Source organism: Lytechinus variegatus, chromosome 4 (genome assembly GCF_018143015.1).
Source record: "Lytechinus variegatus isolate NC3 chromosome 4, Lvar_3.0, whole genome shotgun sequence".
In the NCBI taxonomy this organism is placed as follows: domain Eukaryota; kingdom Metazoa; phylum Echinodermata; class Echinoidea; order Temnopleuroida; family Toxopneustidae; genus Lytechinus; species Lytechinus variegatus.
Window position 1 is genome coordinate 55022434 of NC_054743.1, and position 14637 is coordinate 55037070.

Here is a 14637-nt window from a genome sequence, read left to right on the forward strand (position 1 = left end):
TATACATGTATATATATATATTCCTAATATTTTTTCTCTACCTACTGTATTTATAAACAAACGTGTGTTATGTGATGGGGGGGGGGGGGTTCCTGTTGTCTAATTCAATTCATCCAATTACCAACTCATGTACTATCAATTGGCATACCATTAGTGGGCCCACTATCCTCATGGTCTATTTGCCTTTTCATCCACTCACTATTTTGCCCAATAACCATTCGGTCCGATGGCAATTTACCATTTGGCCTGATGATACTTGGTGCTGATTGAGTGACATGAATTAAAAGAAATTGGGTATTACATGTACACCAACAGGTTTTCAGATTAGTGATTGGACGAAGTGATTATTTGACTAAATGGCTGTTGAACCAAATGGTTGTTAGACGAAATCGTGATGGATGGAAGGGTATTAGTCCAGGGGTTGCGGAATGTATTTTTGTGGGGGGGGGGGGGAAGCCCCCCAAACCACTTCTATGCCGAAATTGGCATTTTGGTGCAAACGGATTTTTTTTTCACCAAGATCAGAGTATCATCTGCGTAAATTAGTTTTGTGCTGTGTAGTAATTAAGTTGAGCTAAGCTTTTTTGACGCGATTTGTGACTGATAAATTATATATCTAGTCCTTCTCTTTTTTCTGCGTGCGAGCAGTTTGGAAAAAAAATCATATCTGAGTTTGTGTTTTTTGGTTAATATGGCGCTCATTATACTATCAATAGAACATCCTCGCAAGATGTTGCGAGCGCCAAACGAAAGCTCGAACTTTTGGACATTCATTTTACTCTTTAAAAATACATGAAAATTAAATATTCCATGCAGTTTCTTATCATTAAAAAAGTAGAGAATTGACTGGAGCGCGAAGCGCGAGCTGACATTTTTTATATACTGACCAGAAAAGGGAGCTGCTAAGGACTGTATATAATATTTTTAATACGCCAACCTGAAAACTGGACATTGTAAACAATTCTTTTAACCAAGACCAAAGAGAGTACCTTATGACAATAACTAATGCAAGCGGAAAACGTGAGGCCATAATTTATGATATTCTGACGGGAAAATTTGACGTTCTGAGCATTTTTATAACCAAGGTCAAAATGAGTACCTTAACAAACAAGCCCAACCCCCCCCCCCAAAAAAAATGATTTTCTAACCTAAAATGTATTATCAGTAGCGGACCGTGACCCAGAGAAGACAAAGCATGGGGGGCACTGCATTGTTTGTGAACAATGCCGTGCCCCCCCCCCAATGCTTTGTCTCCTCGGGGTCACGGTCCGCCACTGTGTATTATGTTTTACTTCACAAAGTAATTTCATTTCACATTTCACATTTTATTTTACGCTAGACATTTTTGAAGTTGTGAAAGTTTTAATGAGGCTACCAGTTAACTAAATCTGGTCTGGATTATTACAGTCACTTGTATCAGCAACACGATTCACACTGATATCGTCTAAATTGATATTTTCAAGCTGAAAAGAAAATGGTTCGTCCGGTTACGAGGAGTAACCCAGGTTAAACGGGATCTGCCCAAAACCCTTGTGGGTCGGAGTCGGACGCTGCAGAATCCAACATACCGAGTGATAGAGATGCTGGGCACTCAACTGAGTCAGGAGCATCGGAGAAAGGGATTCAGACTAGTTGAAATCTTCTTCAGAAATCTATTGTTGAAGCTGGTTGTGCCGAGGAGACTCATAAAAGGCTCGTGGATGCTATTGTTGACGTGATCGTAGACAATGTTACGCAATTAGTCTACGACGCTGTTAAATTCGATCTTGAAAATCAATAGGGTGAAATAACATCTCTGAGCAAAAAGGTCAATGCACTTAGGAAGAAATCACGAGTCTCAAATCTTTAAGTGAAATCCAGGAACAATAGTCGTCGAAGCTGTATCCGGTTCCACGGCATTCCAGAGAAGGACGACGAAAACACGGACGAAGTCAGACGACAAGTGGTCAACGAGAAGCTGGGCATCAATCTAACATCAACCGATATCGATCGGAGTCATCGTCTCACGTCGCGATCAGGAATGTCAAAAGGTGCCAAGCCTCGTGTCATCATCATGAAGTTCGCTCGTTACAACGTCAGGAAAATGATCTACAGTAACAGAGCAAAGTTGAAAGGAACTAGGATTTTCATCCATGAAGACCTTACAAGACATCGTCAGTCCCTAGTCAACGCTGCTAACAAATACGATCTGATATCGAAGGTATACACAACTGATGGTAGAGTCAAAGCCCTTGTGAAGTCAACGCAAAGATGGGTAACTATCACTTCTGAAAACCAATGAATAGAAAAACTGTAGACTCATGAAAACTACACTAGGGCAAATATGAACGCAACGCTCAGATTATGAACCTAGCTGTCCCATGCATTTTTTTTTGTAATAAGTCCGTTAAAAAAGCAATCAGAAATCTATCCTTTGTGTTAAATGTTCGAATTGATCTCATTTGAAATGTTTCAGATAATATTTTCATTTTTGTAGTAAGTGTTTAATGAATGAACTTCCTTTTACGTTGAAAACTCACCTCAAAAAGATACGAATGTACCTCTAACAAGAGATTCCCAAGATAGTTCTATCGTGAACTCAAAATTTCAAAAACATAAATTTCGAACAGAAAGAAGAATAAAAATATCCCACCTTAATGCTCACAGTTTAAGGAATAAAAAGGATGAAATAGAGTTGTTTTTAGAATTTAATCCATATGATATTTTTCAATGTCTGAAACCTGGTTGGACAATGATTTTCCCCCTGGAAGCTTACACATAAATGGATATAACTTAGAAAGAAAACGATAGAATTTGTGGAGCTGGTGGTGGTGTTGGCTGCTATATTACATGTTAATCAAATATGACACACAAAATGAGAAATGTACTTGAAAATATTTCTTTGAAATTAATGTGGATAGAAATCCAAATAAGCAACCAGAAATCATATCTACTACATGTAGGTATTGTGTATTGTTCTCCCAAGGCAACAATAGATGTGTTTGAAGAATTAGAATATAACATTGAAAACATTTGTAATATAAGTAATAAAATACTAATCACACGAGACATGAATTGTAATATGTTAACAAACAACCTCTTGTTTCGGAAAAATCACATACTTGTGTTACTCTCTTCAGTTTAGACAAGTGATCACAAAGCCAACTTGCATTACTCCATACAGTGAAACACTCTTGATCTTTTTCTTATATCTGATAGCCTGGGTACATTGCCGTTTGGTGTTCAATCGTTCGGTATAAGCAATCATTCCTTGATATAAATTCATATAAATCTCAAAGAAAAGAAATTGGAATCCTATCCAAAGATAACCATTATGAGATATTTTCGTAACTATGATACAGAAAACTTGAAAGGTGACCTTACTTTATTAAACTGGGATGAACTATTTTAAAGGAGACACTCGAAGAATCCAAAGTATTTTATAATGCCTTTTTGTGGTCATCATTGTAAAGGGGAAGTATTACTAATCAGATATATAACTTCACTTTTCAAAATAGTCATTAGAGTTTGCAGAAATCAGCTCTCAAAAATGATTTATTTTCATGCCATATTTCTGCCTTCCATCGGTCCTCTTGCGAGCTCCAGCTGAGTGACGTCAAACAATGAGCGTGAGCAGCTTAGCTGACAGCAGCCCATTGAAGACGATCTTTCCAATCAGCGTTTTTTGCTCTTAGAATTGTTTATTCCTCACAAGATTTGTCTTGTTATATAGATAAAAGTTTGAATTTACTGAACAGTGAAATAAAGTGCACATTTAACGTATTTTGGTAACCGATATTTAGCTTAGAAAAAATGATTTTTTTTCAAGAAATATATTTGAATAAACAAAGCATATTTTCACTTAGAAATCACACTTGCGACAAATTGATATTATAATCAATATAAAGCATAGACATTCTTCGTCACGACTAAAAAAAATTATGAAATTTCATTACGTAACAAAGTCAGGAACCACAAAATAACATGGCAATATCCATCGCGAAATGATTGAAATTGCAGTTGAATTGCCGAAACATGATTAGCCCACAGCGGCGAGCGGACTTTGTTTCATATATCTTAAAAGTCCACTTTAATGTAGGGAATGGTCTGTGGCCAAACGTGTTGGCCATCGTTTTGTCGTGTGCGAGGACCCTGGTTCAAAACTCGGATTAAATTGGGTATTTTTTTTTATTCCTTCTCGTCCCTACCCAGCTTTTTTTTCTTGTGAAATCCCATTCAGACCTGTATTTATCAAATCTTATTTAATTGCTGCTTTTGATTTTCAAGTTCTTGATTAGATTCTACTCTTATTTGGGATGGGAGGGGTACAGGATGAGTTAAAAGTCAAGTCCACATCAACTAAAAATTATTTGAATAGAGTAATTTCCCTTGCTGTTTTTACTCAAAACAGTCACAAAACAATGATATGCAAATTAGTGTTGTCACTCACATCACATTCGTTTCTAATTTTTTGTGGCATTTTGTTTTTTAATTCTTTGCAGATTTGAGTATAGGCATTCTTCATCCGAACACAATAGGTTACATTTACGGAACTGTAACTCTAAATGTTATTTGGAGGAATTAAAATCCCTCTGAAAATTTTTCAGAAAATAAATAGAAAATTAAATATCAAATCTACATGTCATGTAAATATATCAAACAACAAAATACAAAAGAACTTAGTGCGTGTGACATAACGGTTAGTGTAATTTGCACATCGACACAGATGAACATATCATCGTTTTATAAATTAGGCAAAATTTGTCAATGTTAGAGTAGTAATTATATAAATTTGAATCAAAGTTTTTATGAAATTTCCTGCAATATCTTATTTTTCTTTAAATTCAAATGAATTTTTGATTGTGTGGACTTCTCCTTTACTCTTAATGTAGGGAATGCATAGCAATATTGATCCAGAAACAAAATTGTCTTAAGATATGCAAATCTGTAATTGGGCACATGTTCACTTTTCTTTCATCCAGGCCACTTCCTCACACCCACCAGGCTTACAGTCTTAGAACAAAAAAAATGATGAACCATCACACAACAGCACACAACATTCAGTGCTTCACAATAAATATTTCACTTCTGTTCATACATGTACATGCAATAAATATTGTGGAAAACAAATAAAAGGCGTACCCATATTCAAATACCGTTTAAAAGGACAAATATATTATACCTTTCGAGAAAAATCAGCACGTTAGATATCTGATAACAAAACACAAATATGGGGCACTGCAAGAAACTTATGTTCCATTGCAAATCAAGCGTAAGTTTTAAATTCAAATTCAAGCGTAATAAGGTCGAGTTGCAATAGCAGTTCAACTACATGTACATGTTTGTCTTTAATCAAAGGACTTACCCTTGATTTGGGACGTGTGATTGATTAGAAAATTTCTTGCAAAATGCCCTAATAACATTAAAATTGTTTTTTTCGTTTTAAGTTGTGTGTTCTTATTTTCGACAAGCTGTATTCCTGTCCAAGTCAATTTTTTTAGTTCTCTCCAAAACTGTGCTCAAAATCGTTTCCAAGATCGATAAAGATAAATTTTCTGTTGCATCATTATCAGTCCAAAACTTGCACCGTAGCTCCTGGAAAGAGTAAAGAAAAAATGGCGATATCCAAATCAGTAAGAGGACATGATGGAATCTCCCAGATTGAAGTAGCGAGCAGAGACCAGAAGTCACCAGAGTCAGCAAGTGTGCAGATCTGTGTGTAGAAGAGAGAAAAAATAAAGAAATAATTTAAATAATCAAATCAAAGTATGAATTTCATTATCTTGATGATTGACGACGTGCGGTGGCATGTAATTCCCGGTCAACAACAAATAATAGGTTTAGACACCTGAAAAATTCCATTCAGAACACTGGTGCTCTACCTCAACGCTCAAGTGATGTTTGTGTAGGCCCCACTCTACTTACCGCTTAGCGGTAGTGAATCACTTGAGGTACGGTACTCTGTGTCATTACAAAGAGTGCATTTATCTTCATTGTTTTATGTTGAAGGCACTACGCATTCATATGTAGAAGCACTCTAATCAGAAAGATACACCAGACTCTAGTTTTGGCCAGGAATCAGCATGATCAGGGTAACCACTGCTGAAAATTTGTCTTGCTTCATGACATCGGCATTATGGCGATATAATTCTGTGTATCTGGATGTATACGATACAGGGCCCTCCTGAGCATAAACGCATTGGGTACTAGACCTGCGTATAATAAAAACTTAAACATTTGGCCTTATCGTGAAAACATTCGGCCTTATCGTGAAATTTGGTGTTTGTGCGCTCGTTGTGTACAAAGTCAATGGGAGTGGATCACCGCCGTTGACGAAATAAACGGCAGTGAATGGACTGGTGACAAAAACTACGATAATGCCAAACATTCCTCTGAAACAGCATATATTCAGCCATGGTCCATGCCAGTGCTCATGCTCCTAAATAATTTAATCGCCTGAGTCCTGACTAGTTTATTTAGAAATCTGACTGAAGTCTTTGTGAAGAAAAATCTGCTGGAATTGTGCAAAAACATTATTTCTAAAATAAAGACTTTTTAATTTTAATAGTAGTCATGCCAAAATGCATGATTCTAAAATTATATCAGATCTGTATCTGTCATCTGACCTGAATGCATCGTCAGAACAAGTACAGACTACAGTTTCCAAACATGCTTACCTTGACTTTTGACTGGATCAAACAGTGCAGCGTAACCTGCATCGGCAGCAAGTGAATGGGACCGTACAGCTTGGTGGAATCAGAGCAACACAACGAAGACTGTCGAGTGGACAAAATCAGTCTTTCCAGTTCATAATTCAATAAAAATGGATAAAGTAACACAGTTCTGGTTCTCTTATAGTCTGAAGATGTCGAAATCGGATATCACAACACATATGAAGAAAACGGTCAATTCGAAGAAAAATAGAGACCAGGGGCCCGTTTCTCAACACCGTCATAAGTCTAACTTCTTGACTAAATCGGAGATAGTGAGCTACTTGTCCGCTAACCGTTTCACGAAGCCCTCTTTACCAAGATCGGGTACAACAACCTCACTAAATATTTATGACACCTCCGAACCTGTCATAACTTCTTTCTTAATGACGCAGTGGCATCACGTGGGTAGACTATGACATGCAAAAGTGCCGAGAAATTTGAAAATTATAATCTTACGTAATCAATCATAGAGGCTGAAATTACATCCCAAAATAAGTGGGATAATGCATTCAATGATCATTGTAATACAAAGTAACTATGAAAACTGTTGGTAAAACGCCACAAAACCATTCATTTGAAATAGTAAAATAATCTAATCGATAAAAATTCTACCACGTCAGGCCATCCATAACTGGACTTGTATTTGTCGTTTTCAGACCCATTGACATTTGGATAAATTCTAATCTCTAATTTATGCATAGAATTTGTCAAATCGTAAGATCGGTATCAAGGATTTATAAAAAAAAAGAATGTTAAACTATATTTCGATGATGTTTGGAATCGTAAAACATTGTATAATTATCATAATTTTACGAATAAAACCGTTTTGGTTTACTTTCGTAAACTATCAAAATTGGATATCCCGGGGGTACCCATCTCAACGTAAACATGTGATTTTTTAGTCATGAAATAAATTATTCATAATTCCATTTTTCAGCAATTGAATGCCCCAGTCTTCATGGTATAAGTATGTATGATGCATAATTTACCTGTGCTATTATTTTGAAAAGATGTAATTCCCAATTCATCACAATATTTGCAATTTCGTCATAATCTTTCTTTTTGAAAATTATGCTATTTTGTGACTAAGGCTACGTCTCGTCTGCTCTTTTTACCGATAGTATCGATATCAAGGTATTTTAGTTAGGAAGCCTTTCGTGAAACATGTTTAGTAAGATTGGAACTAACTCCGTGGTTTGTGGATAAAGATATGACTAACTTGTCCATGTGTTGAGAAACGGGCCCCAGGAAGGTGTATCAGTGTATTATGCACAGAGAGATAGTGTGTAGTCGATCATGTGACGTCATTATTCTCGACTGTTTTCGATCGCGTGAATGTCTGCCTGGGGGCGGCTGGGGGGCTGAGAAGGGTCTCTATTAATTTCATTTCTTGCATTTCCACAACATCTGTAAGACTTTTTAGTGACATATTTGTGTATAAAAAGACAAGACCTTTCCATTCATATATAATTTGTCTATAATCATCACTTTCGTGAATTTTCTTTGTGTGTATCCTTTAAGACAAAGAAAACGTTAATATGTGGTTAACTTTTAATAATAAGTTCATTGAACTGGGTGACAAACACGCGCTTTATATTAGTATGAGAAAAAAAAAATAATCATGCTCCATGTATTGAAAGAGCTTAAAATTATTGATACGACTAAAGTTTATGGTCTTGATGACCTACAGCATCGATTAATCAAAGATGCTGCAGATTTTATTGCAGGACCTCTAACCTACATATTTTTTTTTTTTTACTTAGAACTGCTTGTGTTCCAATTGATTTTAAATCAGCCAAAATAATACCAATACATAAAAGTTGTGATACGTCACAACCAATGAACTACAGAGCTATATCTATTCTGTCTGTATTTTTTTTTGGTAAATTCTAGAGAAGGGAATTCATAAACAGTTGTATAAATATTTAAACGACCATTCATTGCTTACTGATAATCGATCGGGATTTCGACCATTTCATTCCACAAATTCTTGCCTCCTTGACATCACTGAATATATTTTACAAAATATGAGCTCTGGCTTCCTAACGGGCGATGTATTTGTAGACCTTCGGAAAGCTTTCGATGTGATTCTGCGTGATAAACTAAAAAAAAATTGTTATTGTATGGTATACAATGCACTGAATATAACTGGCTCCAATCCTATTTAACAACGTGTCATCGTACATATTGATGCACTTATAAGCAAACTCTCTCGTTTCGCTGCATGTTTACGTCGAATAAAGATTTATCTAACACAGAAAACAGTAACTGATATTATTCTGTTTGTACCACACTTTGATTATTGCAGTATTATTTTGGGAACCTCAATGACGTATAACATTACCAAACTACAACGAGTTCAAAATAGCACGCTAGAAGGATTTTGAATGTCGCTAGATATACACCAACTAAGGTTCTGTTACATACCCTAAACTAGCAATCCGTCCAACAACGTTTTCAATTTAATTACTGTACAATGATGTAAAACATAATTAATAACCTTGTACCAATGTATCTAACAAGACTCGTTTCCTATAGACCAATTAATTACTCTACAAGATATAATGCAACCGATCCTTTCATGTCCCAAAACCTTGAACAGTATATGAAATCAACTTTTTCTTATCAAGCAATCGTCATTTTTAATACCCTTCCTTTAAAGATACAAACTTGTGGATCATTTGTTATTTTTAAGAAGCATTACAACTAAGTTTAGAATTTTAGTTCATTTTTTAAAGTGAACTGAATACATTTTAACTGAATCCTGATAATATAATCTTATGTGATATAGTGGCCTTTTTTTATTGGGGTTTGGGATGAGGAGGGATTTTTTCTTTATTTTTTTTTATTGTAATCTATGTTTATATATGTTTACCTGTTTAGCATTTTTATTTGATTTAAAAAAAAAATCAAGGATAAGACCCCTATAATGACGTTTATTGGCAGCTGCTAGTATTTGTCTTCATCCACCACTGATTTATTGTATTACTCTATTCTTAAGTATCTCTGTTTATTATGCTGGTGTTATTTCTAGTTGTTTTCTGGTTTTTATAGTTGCTTTCTCTGTATGTTGTACGTAATGTTTTACTATTTTTATAGTGTACACTATTGTAATATGTTTGTATTTTAACAGGGCTCTTTTGTAAAACAGTTTTGTACTGAAGAGACCACCCTGGGTAAATACAACAAAATAAATGAATAAAATAAATGCATTAGACAAGATAGAAGTAGACCATGTGACGAGATGGCAATTGACGAGTCGGCAGTTTACCATGAGGGGATGGCGACAGCATTGTGACATACCACAATGCTGTTCCCCAAGGCAATGTTCAACAAAAAGGAAAGGAAAAAAGATAAACAATATCAAGAGTAAATCATCATAAACATAATATACATGTATGCGCCTGGATGTGCATCGTGTATGTGTGAGGGTGTTGATACATTCGTTTACATGAATTGTACTGTTAAACGTTTAAATTGATAATCTACTGACCGAAACATATATCGATAAACAAAACTAATCGATTTGCTAAGTTGCTAATAAGTGAAATAGAGGAGGTACAGTGTTTGATTGGGTATATGCAAATTGAGCATAGACAAATTGGCATGCAAACGAAGAAAACCGAATTATCCATTGCTTGACATTTGGGAAATTCATTTGTTGGAACACCGTAGTGATTCACTAAAGAGCTTCCATAGTGTCAAACTAATCTAGTCGATAGAAGTCCATTCAAGGTTGATAATTGTGACTGATATAAACCGGAAAGGCTCTGTATTTTCCTAATTGATGTTGCATCCTTTCTTGATTTCTGCATCACTTGTGTTACACTTGGTATAAACCATCCTTAACTCTTCATGCGTTACGTTCGCATTATTGCACATCCGTAGGCGTGTTTCGTTCGCATTTTTGCACAACCACACATTTCCCAGAGACGTCCCCTGTCCCATTGTTTTTGGAACAATTGCATGCCCCGGAGTGTGCCTAGCTACAATGTATAGCCTGACGCTTTTATATACCGTACATGTGTACCGATCGATCGCGCGTGCGACATTACTTTAGCGTCCGATGGATTATCCGGGGGATTATCGCAGTTTACAAATTACAGAATCGTTGAGTTTTCCCCAAAAATCAATACATCCTGATCACAGCCAGGAAGTTCATTGAAAAAATGAGAGGATAAAATCAATAAAACCCACCTCACAAACAATACCATGGCCAGGTTTATTGTTAGGAGTCTGTGACTCATGGCAACAATGTGAATGAGACCCTAAAATAATGCAACACACAGGGGGGTATACAGGTGAACGCATGAAGAGTTAAACAGGTGTGTGTTCACAGGGATGATAGCGTCAAAATATTACATCACATATTTCATTGATTGCGAAATAAGACGAGACTCGTGGTTTGCGAACCACCTTGTTTTAATTGGAATGCGAATTTAAGATGTATACAACCTCGAAAAAAATAAATCAACAGATCAAGAGGCTCATATTACTGCAGTTTGGCTTTAAGCCTGGTCTAAGTCTGGGGTAAAACTATGTGAAGCTATTATCAATGTTTGAGTGCCAAAATGCGATGATAAATGGATCATACAGTTATGGATAAGTGCGTCACATCTGTCTCCCCTTAGTGGAACCCCAACTTTAGACCATGGTTTTTGTTCAGAATTCTGACCGCTATATTCGTATTGGAAGAATATACTTTTAAAGTTTATCCCGATTGTTTTAGTGCATTAATAGATCGATGCGTCAACTGTACTATGTATTAATGTTGCGTTCTCTGTTTTTGCCACGCAGTGTCCTGATGTCACCATGCCTGTATCTCTAAGTGTCTGGCGTGTCAGGATCGGGACGTATCTCAGGAGGTATCGTCATGATCCACAGAAAGAAACTGAACAATCAAAAGAAAATGACAATGACAATAGGCAGAATCCATCTTCCAATATTTCTCCAAGAGGTGAAAAGGGCAAAATTGTTAGTAAGTCCTGTCAACAACAACCGTCTTCTTCTGCAGACCTGAAAACGGCCAAAAATAAATCTTCAAGTGACATGAAAAAAGTTGATGTGTGTTCGGAGACTCTGTCGACCTCGGCCATTCCTGATTGTGACACGGCCAACAGATCTCCGTGTGATATCAGAAACATCCGTAATATCACTCAACATGCTCAGCAAGGACATTTGAATTTTGCTGATGACCATACGTTTTCAACGTGTTCAACAGAGCCGAAAGGGAAGGAATCCATTCCTGCCTCTGATCCTACTGACATCAAGGCTCCAGAGCCTTGTGACCTAGACGAGTTGGACATGAGATATATTACCATTAACGGCGTATCATCTCCTAGCCTATGCGATTCGTTTCAAATACGTGAACCAGACCAACATGATGGCACATCGGAGTCATACTCACAGGTAGCTAGTTCTCAGGACGAGGGCAAACATGGCGAGAAAAATACGTTACTACCTTTACCGTCGGGGATACATGGCCTATCGTCGCCTTGTACTCATCTCGATACATCCAGCAACGCTCAGCACTCATCGTGTACGAGGGTAAGGCTGATATGATATATCAAGACTTTCGTTGAAATAGGAGTTAGGTCCACTTTGGACCATTGCATGTTTTTTTTTCACTTATTGCAATATCCTTGAAGAACTAAAATGTCATGAGTTACTACCCTACCATCTGAACATGAAATTGGATATAAAAGAAATTTACCTGTCTCCATTTTTGTCTATATATTCTTTAACAAATATCAGGGTGTACCTAAACACTTTTGCAAGCAAGCTGAAATGAATCCAATCGATTTTTATTAAAAAAAATATTTTTCTTTGCCACTTTTATTCACGTTTTCATGTGAATTTGAAATTTTCGTGGTTTTCATCAGCGAAAAAATGTAGAGGTTTTGAGACAGAAAACAATAAAATTTATGAACAATAGACCTTCAAAATGGGTCTTCAAAAGAGTTTGTTGGCAAAAAGGGTTAGGTCCATTCAAAGAAAATCATTTGTTTTATTCTCCCATATTGCAATATTCTTATGCGAAACTAAATTTTCATGATACTCCACCATGAGAACATAAAATTAGATAATAAAGAAATATACATTTCTTCATATTTCTTAAAATTTCCTTTTCTTCAAACAATCTGTGTGGACCTAACCCTCTTTGCAATTAACTGAAATGGACCTAACCCCTTTTGAAAAAAAGTTTTTTTCTCGGCCATTTTAGATCACATTGAATTTCAACTTTTCTTGGTATTATCTTATAGAGTTACTAAAAAAATTTGAGACAAAAAAAATGATTTGAAATGATGAAATTTGGACCTAACCCCTTTTGCAAGTGAGCTCTTTGTATGTATATATATATATATATATATATATGTACATATATATATATATTGTGTGTGTGTGTGTGTGTGTGTGTATCTAAATGTGTGAAGTTATACATGTACTACGGCTTTGGCAACTTTTTATTTAAATATTGTGTGAAAGAAATGGATGAAGAGAAAAATGGCAGGCGTAGCTTAAATCTAGGTTCCCCAGAGCTATCTACCCTTTAGAGAAATCGGTGATGCCAAAAAAAATAATGATAATAATTTCCTTTGTCGGGTGAAGGTGGGTTTTGAACAATGACAAGCCGCCATGCCTCAGCTGGATCAAAGCTATTGCTTTGATACAGTACACGTATGGGAAAAAGTATACCAATGTGTAAAGCTTTAGGAGTAGCTTAAATCAAAGTTCCCCGGAGCTATCTACCCTTGAAAAAATCGGAGATGCCGAAAAAAAGTTATACATGTACTACAGCTTTGGCAACTCTTTTATTTAAATATTGTGTGAAAGAAAAGGTGAACATCGTATATATGTATACATTTATATATATATACAGTGCGTCCCAGAAAAAACGAAACCGAGATTTAGCGATCATTTATCATTACTTAATCATAAATAGAATAGACAAATGACGTACCAATTTAAAGCTTAGAATATCCTCTTTCATCTGATACTACTTAGATTATTTCTCATTCACGCATGAGTGAGCAAAGACAATTTGAAGAAAGGATATCAAAAACTAATTTGGCGGGGGGTATCTGGGTTTCAAAAAGAAAACCATATATTTGAAAAGTTCAATATCCCCTCTTTAATTTGATACCTAAATTACAGAAAATGGTTGAGGAATAAGAAAGTTCTAGTTATTTGAAATAAGGCATGAATTTCAGTAATTTCATAAAATGAAGAGGTTTTACAGGCTGGCTTTCAAACTCACTCGACACTCCGTTTTGTTGACGATCAGCCATGCATAAAGTCTAATGTTTACCATGCGAAAGCTTCTGTGGGAAACCGGTGAAAACACATTTATCTCATGAAATTATGGAAATACAAGCCTTATTTTAAATGACCAGAACTTTTTTATTTCTTGACCATTTTCTGTAATTGAGGTACCAAAATAAAGAGCAGATATTGAACTTTTCAAAAATGTGGTTTTCTTTTTGATACCCAGATACCCCCCTCCAAATGAGTATTTGGTATCCTTTCTTCAAATTGTTTTTGTTCACTCATGCGTGAATAAGAAATAACCTAAGTAATATCAGATGAAAGAGGAGATTCTAAACTTTAAATTGGTAGGTCATTTGTCTATTCTATTTATAATTAAGTTATGATAAATAATCGCTAAATCTCGGTTTCGTTTATTCTGGGACGCACTGTATATATATATATATATATATATATATATACGATGAAATAACGAAGTATGTTCCCCGTCATGGAAAAAAATAATAAATTAAATGAAGAATAGTCACAGAATGCTTAAATATATTCTTTGACGATTCTTCATTTAGAGTCAAAAGGGGCCTAAACTTTCGATCCTAGCAGAATCTTCGTCGGAGGCAAAATGACAAACATAAAGTGGAACAACCATGATTTAGACCACAGACATTCAACAGCAACACTA